Here is a 10,665-nt window from a genome sequence, read left to right on the forward strand (position 1 = left end):
AAAACCAGCTGAAAGCTAAGAAACAGGGGTAAATTTCATCAGAAGACCTCAACAACCAATTCGGAAGCAATTCCAGCCAAAACAACCAATTACAGGCGCAATTCTTACATTCGGGTAAAACCAGGACAGCATGACAGCAAGGATAATTTCGACTTTTCTCATTCTACGCTACTCCGATTGACCTGAATTTTGTAGGCACCTCTAAAATGTCATTCCCTACAACTTTCATGTTTTAAGCCAAGGCCAATTCGGCCTCTAACTAGGAGCTATAAATTCGGGCAGAATGTATTCATCATAACCCTAACTTTCCAAAATTTCTTCCAAAACAGAAATTGGTTGCAATTAACCACTTTTCCCACCTCCTAGAGTCATTATATACCATTTCCAATCATCATAGATAGCCACACAATCATGCTCATATTAAAACAGAAAAATCCCCAAAAATAATAAAACTTCATCACTTCAACCACAAATCAAGAAATAATCCATAAACTTGCATCTCATACTACCACTAATCATGATTTAAGCATCAATTAAGGGAGGAGGGTGGTTCTTCACAACTCACCTTAGAAACAAGAGAGAGGGGACAATAGGTACTCTTAGCTTTCCAAATAACTCCACAAATCAACTCACAAACACTAAGTGAAGAGGTTTTATGGAGAGATTGCAAGATTAAAAGGTTAGATTGTTGAACTTGAGCAAGATTGAAGCCAAAAATTGAAGAGTTTTCTTTCTTTTCTTGCCTTGAAGAAGTCGGCCAAGAGGAAGACAAAAATGAGGAATTTTGGTGAATTTTTAGTTATTTAAGTCAATTGGTAAGACATGGAATAGTAATCAAATGGTCCACCCAATAGCCAAGTGACACTTGTCACTTAATTTAATGCTTGCCTAACTTTTATCTCTCTCATACCAATCCACTTAGCATCCTCTACTTATCTCTTAACACCCGATAAATTAATTCCAGTATCCAAAACTTAACCTAGTTGGCCGAATTTTTCCAAACTTTTCGCACTAGTGGGTCCCACGTCCGGTATATGCTCTTAATTTCTCAAAAACTATCCGATACTAGAAAAATCATCCAAAAACTATATTTACTCATAAAAATTATTTTCCCAATTTCTCACATCAATAAAATATGGAAAAACGTGCAATTATAAAAAAAAATAAAATCGAGTACTTTAAAACAAAATTACAGGCTCTCACACTTATACTTTTCGGGGCGTCACAAAGTTTTGTGATTTTTCGACCTACGGAACTCAAGTTATATCTTTTCAAAAAAATATCACCAAAGCTAGGAATTTTATCAAATGGATTGAGTGGGATTTGGAAAACTTTGGAATACTTTTCTGGGTTTTAAACCTAATTTTCTTTGATTAAATCTTGCTTATTTTGATTTGAAATATTTAGTGGCATTTTGACCTTAGCATGCATGAAATATTTCACTTGATTGGAGTAAGAAAACTTGGTGATTTTGAAAAGGAAAAAGTTCATCTTCCTTGGCTGTTTTCTAAGTTTCTTTGAGCTTGTGAAGGATGACTTGATACTTGAGTTGTTGTTGCTTTTCTTAGCATATGAAGCACGTTATATGTCTTGTTCATTGTTAGATATGTTAGCTATGGTGTATTTACGCACATACCACTAAAAAAAACATTGAACTAGCATGTACGTGACTTTTCCGTTGTTATAAACAAGAAAAACCTTATATCCGTGAACTTTGGGGCTGATTTTTATGATTTAAACCTTGAATTTAGATGAACTATTAAGGCCCTATTGCTTTTCAAAAATTTTTCTATACATGTGATGGACTACATGTTGAGCTCTTGATTTGAAAGAGTGAAACATAAGCAGAACTTTTGAGAAAAGTGGACGAATTTAACTTTCTTGTGATATATTTGATGGTTGGAATCGACGTACATGTATGTAATTATATTTGGTCTCAGGACTCCAAAATAGGCAAGAAGATGAGCCTAGGCGGAAGTGTAAAGTTCATGTTTGATTGGTGAGTGTTCCAAGTGCTTGTGAATGCTTGAGTGGCATGCTTGCTTGCTTGAATGACATGTTCGCTTGATTGGCATGCTAGTACTTGAATTAATGTTGATTGGGTAAGTGTGTAATTTATCACACTTATCATATCTTAACTGAAACTGTTATTTTGTCTCAAGTAAAATGATCTACCTGTGAAATGATTTACTTGTACTTGACCTGAATGTCAATTGGGTTGCTATCCCATTGACTCCGTTGCGTGCTCGGGGCCCCAAAACTCTATTGGCTAGTTGGTCGAGTCGAGCCAGTAAGGCTTGGTCGATGAGATCAATGAACCATGGGTCTTGTATCTTGAACTTGAACCGATATACTCGAGTATTACCTCTACTGTTTATCGTGTTTGGCGTGCGGGCCCAGTAGGGGGATGAACGGTGGAAGGAAACTAGAGTGAAGTGGAGTTCTACTGGATATTGTTACTATATGTTATGGTTGACGGAGAGTCAACGGATCTCAGACAAACTACTGTGGAACCTGCTCCCGAGAGCAGACTGTATCCTTATGCATGAAAGTGTTAACCGCTTATCTGACTTGTTTACTTGAAATGTGAATGACTTATCTTGTGACCATCTAGTTGCTTGGATTTGAGCTTGTTTTGAGCTTGTGATGTATGTAACTGCCAACTTGCTATTTTGTTTGTATGGTTTCTTGGAACCTCGCTGGGTTTTTAACTCATTCCTTTAGTTGTTTTCCTTAACAGGCATTGACAACGTGGAATCAAGGAAATAGATAGCTCGAGAGTTGACATCCTGCTTTAAGTAACTTGCTATTTTAGTTATACTTACTGATTTGATAAATGACTGGGACTTGTATTTTTATCCGTTTGGTTGTATATATAAGTATAGATATGGAATGTTGGTTGGTTTGTAATGTTTAACCATGGAATTTGATGTTTACCTTGGAGTTAATGCTATTGGAGTTTGGAAATTGTAATTATTTTTTTGAGATTCGTGAGTGAATCCTATTGAGAATTGGGCAGGCGATCCGCCAAACCCTGGGATACGCCCTAGGGGGAGGTCATCACAAACCTAACATGGAATAAATCAAAAGATTTCTCTTATGTGCAAGTAATTTATCCGTTGATCAAAGTTTGCAACAAAAAAAAAGAGGAAAGAAAAAAACCTGTTTTGTTGCAAGCGAACAGAAAGAAGCCCCCTTAATTGCGTTAGACTTTGGCAGAATTGTGTTTTATGGACTTGCATATGTCGTCGTTTTCATTCAGCAATTTGATTTGGCAGGAACAAAATTTAATGAAGTTATATAAGTGTACACCAAATCCTGTAATAAACGCAACAACGGTACTACTATGTCAAAATCCAACCGCAGCTAGCTGAGTCTGTGTTTGGGTATTAAGACTAGAGATATCCCATGAATCCCTTCAACGTACTTATTGAAAGCCAAAAAGAAAAAAAACAAGAAAAAACAAATAAAGTGGAAAATATAACAACACATACCTGCAAATCATAAGCATAATCATAAGACTGTAAATGTGATCATCTTAATTTTTGCTGAACTAAAGAAGCTTTATATTGATAGTCTGCAGATTCTTTCTTTATCAAGATGCTTAATTTATAACGATACAAATAAACAATAAAGTCGTCCATCTAACATTCAAACAGCATTCCAAGTATAGACTTCATGCACTTGCACATGCACTTGAACATCAACAATAATTAAAACGATCAACCGGAAATACAAGAAAAAGGTCCTTTATCACAAATCAAGAACATATAAACAAAGATTTAATGTTTTTTGTCCACAAATTTTAAAATCCACAATTACCTTGTACTTTGAAACCTCTTCACTTATTTCCTTCAAATCACCCTTAGTGAAGATCAATCCCACGTTTCCCTTAAAATAAAAACACACATATTTCAGTTCCGATCAGACTAACATAAATAAATATCTAAAACTCAATTCACTTGACTCGCCTTAGGTTTAAGAAATTACACTTACCTCTCTTGACATAGTAAAGTACCTATAATGTGAGAATCCGAAAATTTTCATGTTTTATTTAAAATTAGTGCATGTTACACTTTATTTTCTTTTGTTAATGATTGATTTGTATGTCCAAATTTTCCCTTTTAATAAACGAGTGAATCGATAAACACCTTAGGAGAATTGTATCATTTATACCATAAAACATTAGTATTAGTTGAGATTTGATGTGGTGGAAAACAAAAGGGAGGAAACACACGAAGTCTCCTTGTATAACAAGTGTTAGTACACTTGTCTTTGCTTGCAAAGTTGCTGTATGTTTAAAAGAGAGTCACCAAGCTTCAAGTATTAATCACAAGACGCATCAGCTCCTACCTACTTCCATAAGATGACCAAGAGGAATGTAAACTACTAGTACACTTGTCTTCCTCCATAGCTGTTGCAAATTTAAGGAGAAGAGTCATCAAACTTCAACGTCCGCTACATGAAACATTAACTTCTATTACCTTCCATTCGAAACCGAGAGTATGTTAGAACCAAGAGATGGAGGAGCATTTGCCTTTTGTCTGCCGTTAACAACCGAGAGATAGAGTAGAATGAAATGAAAATTCCTTCTCTTCCTTTGCCTGTCCAAAACCGAGAGAGACAACAAGAAAAACTAGGAACTCTTTTCTTTCTTCTACCGTGAACACCAGCCAAGAAAACAAGGAAACTCTAGCTTATTTAGCTAAGGAATCGAGAGAGAGGGAAAGCTGAAATTTTACAGTCCACAACGTGAAGAAACAAGAGGTAGTTAACTAAGCTTTCTTCAATTTCCTTCCACTTTCAATTAGTAATGTTTTAAATTAAGTCAGAACCAAGAAAAGAAGAAAGTTTACTGAGGAGAGGTTCATCAAAGCTGGAAAATTTGTTTAAAGTTTCTACATATTACCCGAAGTTGTTAAACCGCAAACTTCTGGTTGTTTGCCTTCCAAAACCTGTTAGATTTTGACTTCATGCATTATATATGCTCCCAAGTTTACATATTTGGCATGTATGCAGTATTGTAAGAAAATGCGGAAAAAACCGTGCTGATGACCCTGAGTTCATTCTGCTTGAAACCGACAGAGTAAAGTGTAGAATTTCAGCTTTGTCGCTTGAAAATTTCGTTAGTTTGGGTAGAAACTTTTTTTCATATACCAGTTTCATCCTAATATAGTCATGCATGTGATATTTGAGAGGTTAAATGTAAGAAAAGATAGACTTGTGAGCAATATCAAGGCTGGAAAAAAAATTTTTTCCCCCCCGGCCCCGAAAAAACGCCTCCAGAACGCAAAAAGGGAAAAAAGGGCCTTTGCTTTTTGGGGTTTTTTATCTTTACTCAAAATTTTGTTTAGATTATAACTGAATTCATGTTTATGCCCTGTATATGTTTTCTAGGGGTATTGCATATGAGTTTCTTATGGTGAAATTAGATTTTATAGCTGTGTTTCTTGCTGAAATTCAGTTTTGTCCTAGAGGAAAGAAAGCTTGATGTTTTTTTGTTTTTATTTTTTTTTTTTTTTCAACCCTTCCTACGAAATTTCTAAGAGTTTAAGTTAGGAAACTCCTGTTATATGTTTAATACCGTCTTCATTTAGTGTTGCATGCTAGTTTTCTTATGTGGAAATTCATTTAATGGGACTGGAGTGGCTATATAAGAATTGTATGGCTGTGAGACTATTGTTAGTTGCCCGATTGGGAGTCTCGCTGCAATTCTTGTTATAAAATAGAGGTTTTTGGAAAGTTTTGCTAGATTTTCGAAGTTGCATGTTTTCATTTCAGTGTTTAGATGATTGCATGTTGGATTTGGTTAATAACTTGGTAGACTAAATGAAAATCTTGGAAGATACATGGCTGGAATTTCAGTTTTGAAACCCGAGTGACTGGTTGTGTTCTTCTCAAGCTTAACTTCCATCTTGTGAACTGAAGTGTATGTAAATATTGGTTAAAATTACCCTATGGTACACGGTTTTGCTCGGTATATTACGTCTACCTTAATTTGAGAAGAAATGTCCAGTATTGGGGAAGAAACTTTGGGCTAGTTGAGCTTACGAGACTGTTTTGGACAGTTTGGGATAGTTGAGGAGTCCAAGCTGGTTTCTGGAAATCTTAGGAGATTTTAATCAAACTTTGAACTAAGAACAACTTATTAGGTATAAAGGTGAAGTGCAGATTGGATGTTAGGAGGTTTGAACAAAGGAAAATAATGAACCTTAAACCAAAAACATGAAGCATGTCCTGCTAAAATCTGTTTTGAACAATCCTAACTTAATACTTAGGTTCTAGCTTCTAACTTTGAATTTTTAAGGTAGAAACAAACCAAAACAGACCAAAACTCCTCTAAGTTACCTTATAAAAGTTTTACCTATAAAACTCATCCAAAAATCTAGAGTAAAATCAAGGAATTTCATAAAATCACTAAACTACCAAATCCTAGAAAACTTACTTTTCACTTCGATTCTAAATGATCCTTAGAACCTAAATCCCAACTTTTATTGTCATATAATCCCCTTAAAACTCCCTCTAAATATATATATATATATACACATTTAAACATCTTGGATTATACGCACACACATACATATACTTTAGTCAAATAATCATGTGAGCCTTAACTTCACCATTTGGGGAAATTAATAAGTTTATAAATATCTTAGGAGCTGAGGGAGAATTGGCGGAGGGTCCAAGTACCGAGATGTGAACTCAAAATATTTTAGGTGAGTGTTTCCACATTCGTGTGTTTAAATTGCCTATGTGTTACTTAAGTGATGTTTATATGATTTTGCTAGTGCTTTTATTGCGAAGTATTTTCAATTGTCCCTCGCCTTCTAAGTTGGGGGTGCACTTTATCACATCCGGTTTAGTTTAAACTTGAAGGTTGATAATTGACCAAGTGTTACTGTACTTTATCACACCGGTTGAACTAGACTCCAAAATCCTCTGTTCAAAGGACTATTTGAGCCAGCAAAAGGCTTGGTCAGGTGGGACAGTAACTTTGGGTAAGTGTTTCGGTATGTTCAAGTATTACCACGAAATAGCAAATTACTGATATGGCCATCTAAGTGAGGGAAGTGTTTACTATTTTGGAAGATATATGGAGGAGTTTGGCGGAATGTGTGGTGCATCGAAGTGGCTCTAATGCGAGCACCGCATCCTTTTGAAAGTGATTGTTCAAGGAAATGTTCCTTACTTTATTCAATGAAATGTTCTTTTCTTACTTAGTCTTGATTACATGTTAAGTGTTTATTGATGATCGCTTATTTGGGAAACCTCACTGAGTTTTGCTCAACCCACTTAGTTTGTTTTCCTTATAGGAGGGGAAGACGGGAATGAGGAGTAGCCATGAGTTAAGCTGAGACCCAAAATTGTACTTGGAAGATTCCTTTGGTACTTAAATGGTATAATTATTTTGACTTTCATCTTCAAGGGATATATATATATATATATTAAATGGCTTAGTTTAAGACAATTCTTATTTTTGCTAGGATATGTACTTAAGTATGAACAGACTTTTAATGGTTTTAGTCTGAGTTTTATCTCTCAAGTTAATGTAAGTGAGTTCTAGCAAGAGAGTCAGGCAGACGGTCCTCTAAACCTTAGGGTACACCCTAGGGGAAGGTGGGATCATCACATATAATGCCCTCCACTTGGTAGACAATTACAAATTTAAGGCAACAGAGATTTACAAAACCCAAAAAAGTCCATTTTTCTGTCTCTCATCTATTTTTGTTCCTCTCTTTTTTAATTAATATACTATTATACCCTCTTTTTATTATTTTTGGTTTCATGGATATTAGCAAGTTGAAATTACAAAATCAACAGAGGGAGCAGCTTGTGTCTCAAACTAAAAGAAAATGAAGAGGCTCATAGTGATAGAGAGATAAATAATGAAATTGAGGATTGAAATAGGAATAAGAACTAAAGATGTGAAATATGTCATATTTTGTTTATTCTCAAGAAAAAATTTTACAAAATGTCAATAATTATGTAAGGATTTTTGTCATTGGATTATAAAGCTTTTGTTATGATTTTATTGTGGAGGTAGAATTTATTATCTACTTTTGAGATAATAATATTTTTAAGATCATAGGAGGGTTGTAATGGAAGTTCTAGGGTAGATTACCTTGTATTGAAAAGGTATTTAAGTATTGAGATTTAATTTTGGGGTACAAAATTGGTTGTCAATGAGGCGTCGTATGTGTGTATGTGTTTTTTTTTTTTCATGGCAGCTATTGATGCTGTATTTGTAATTTGAAATCTTTTGGATCACTACTTGAATTTAAAACCTATGCTTGGAAGGTTGTTAGGAATTAGGTTTGTTAATTTGTGTAAAGTGTGAAAGAAAATAATTGAGTATACTATGTTTTTCTTTCTTAGTTTTGTACAAAAGGGCAATTTAGGATTTTTGATAGAAAATCTAGTGACCTACATTGTTACATAAATAATGAAAGTAGGGGAGATATGTGTAATTTATAAAACTTGAGGGGAGTTCTCTGTAATTGTTAAAACCTTAGGGAGGTTTGTGAAATTATCCCATAAACAAAACTTACTAATCTTTGAAAATTATGGCCAAAATAAATCTCTCTTGAATACATGAGTTTATTAAAATGAACGCCTTTAAAAACTTCCTAGAAATAAACTGTGACCATGACCAGTCCCTAATGATATAAATTTTTAAACAAAAGATTGTACTCACAACAAGAAGAGGTATGAGATTAAGGAAAGCGCCATTGCCGGTCTTTTCTGCATGAACCCTTATAGACCTCTTCATCATGGTATTCTTCCCCATTAGAATAATCGATTTTCTGAGTTAAGCCAACATTGTCGGCTCTGACAACCAGAATCTGCGTGTATTCATCCAACAACTAGCATAGTTTTTCGTCATAAGTGATATCTTTCTCGGCCTTGTTTGTTTTGTTTGTCTTCACCCCCATTATTTCTTGTAAACTGTGTTTACAACTAGGTAGAGAAAGATCACAAGTACGACACCAAAGAAAACAAGAAGAACAAGCAGTAAATCTAGAGAGGTTGAGAAAAACCCTAGATGTTTATAACCGAAAGCCTAGAGCTGTTTAGTTCATCAGTTGGGATTTGTATATACTCTAAAGTTTCTACAACTGAGTTGGAATGAAAACCGACTTGGACATGTGAATCCAAGGCCCGCTATGTTTTGTTTCTTTTCGGGTCCAAGGCCTTAGTTGACTACTTGTTCAACCATTATGTTTTGTTTCTGTAAAGGTCCCAGGACTTTGTTGACTAGTTCAACTTCAACGTACTTTGTGGTTAATTGTCTTTTTGTTGTTTCCTGGGATTTGTTTTTAAGTAAACCCCCAAGACCAACGAAAAGTCTTCCATACTCTTCAACCTTAAATTGATGAATTGATTTACATGTCTCTTGGGCGATTAAATTTCTAGTAGTTCTCTCTCTTTCTTTACATTTATTTTTATCCATCACAATGTGCCACGATGTACTTCTCTCTAATAACTTTTTTTTGGGTGTATCAATAATAACATTTGTGAATTTTTCTTCCTTGGTCTTTTTTTTAATTTTTAATTTTTTATAGTGTAAGTGAAAGAGTTCAAACCCGAGATCTCTTATTTACACTCCTTCCTACGGAATTACCCAACCCATCTTCCCCTTCCTTGGTCTTTTAAGTATTCGCTATGTTACTAGGATATTAATTTCATAAGTATTAATTTATTCATTGCTACGTACTTAAATAATTTACTAACAAAAAAATGCGCTTTAAATACTACCAATATATATCTTACATATAGGTGTCAAACAAACCCATTTAATTAAATTTATCCATACCCGCCCATGAATAGATGGGTATGGGTATCTTAAGTTTTTGCATATGGGTATAAATGGGTTACCCAATAATATCCATTTACCCATCAAACCCAATTAACCCATTTAAAATTGTCTTCCCCCAAACCTCATCTCTTCCCCAACCCATTTTCTTTTTCAAATTTTTCATTTTGTTATGATGTTAACTACTTTTGTTTCATTATTATTATTATTATTATTTGTTAGTTTTATCTTATCATTTTAATTTCTCTAAATTGTTTAATTTTCTCATTTTCACTGATTATAATTTATGCCAAGTTTTAAACTCCTTTTCCTAACCTTTTCAAAATGAATTTTAATTTACACACAAAAATTTAGAGTTCAGAAAATTCTTTGGATTAAATTTTTATGTTAACTTTTATAGTACTTAGTTCAAATTTTTATATTTTTATTGTTCAATTATTAAATAGGATGTAATTTTACAACATAGAGTATAGATGGAAAAAAAATTAGTAATTAGGCTTGTTGAGCATTATAAATAAATATTTAAAACTAATAATGGGTGCAAAGAGTGGTATAAATTGATAATTTAGTTTGCAAAAATGAATTTAAATGAATATACAAAAAATTAAAATAAATGTGTTATAAATGGGTAATTGGGTTACCCAATTCATTTTTTGACTTACCCATTTAATTAAATGGATATAAATTGGTTGACTCACTTATACCCATTACCCATTTTACCCAACCCAAACCCGCCCAAGTCACCCATTTTGACACCTCTAATATTACATAAACTTGAGTGCATCAATCATCCATCCCCACCCTCAGCCCTTTTCCAGAGGAAAAAAAAAAAGCAAGGGTAAAAACAAGAA

Source organism: Coffea eugenioides, unplaced genomic scaffold, assembly GCF_003713205.1.
Source record: "Coffea eugenioides isolate CCC68of unplaced genomic scaffold, Ceug_1.0 ScVebR1_187;HRSCAF=766, whole genome shotgun sequence".
Lineage (NCBI taxonomy): Eukaryota > Viridiplantae > Streptophyta > Magnoliopsida > Gentianales > Rubiaceae > Coffea > Coffea eugenioides.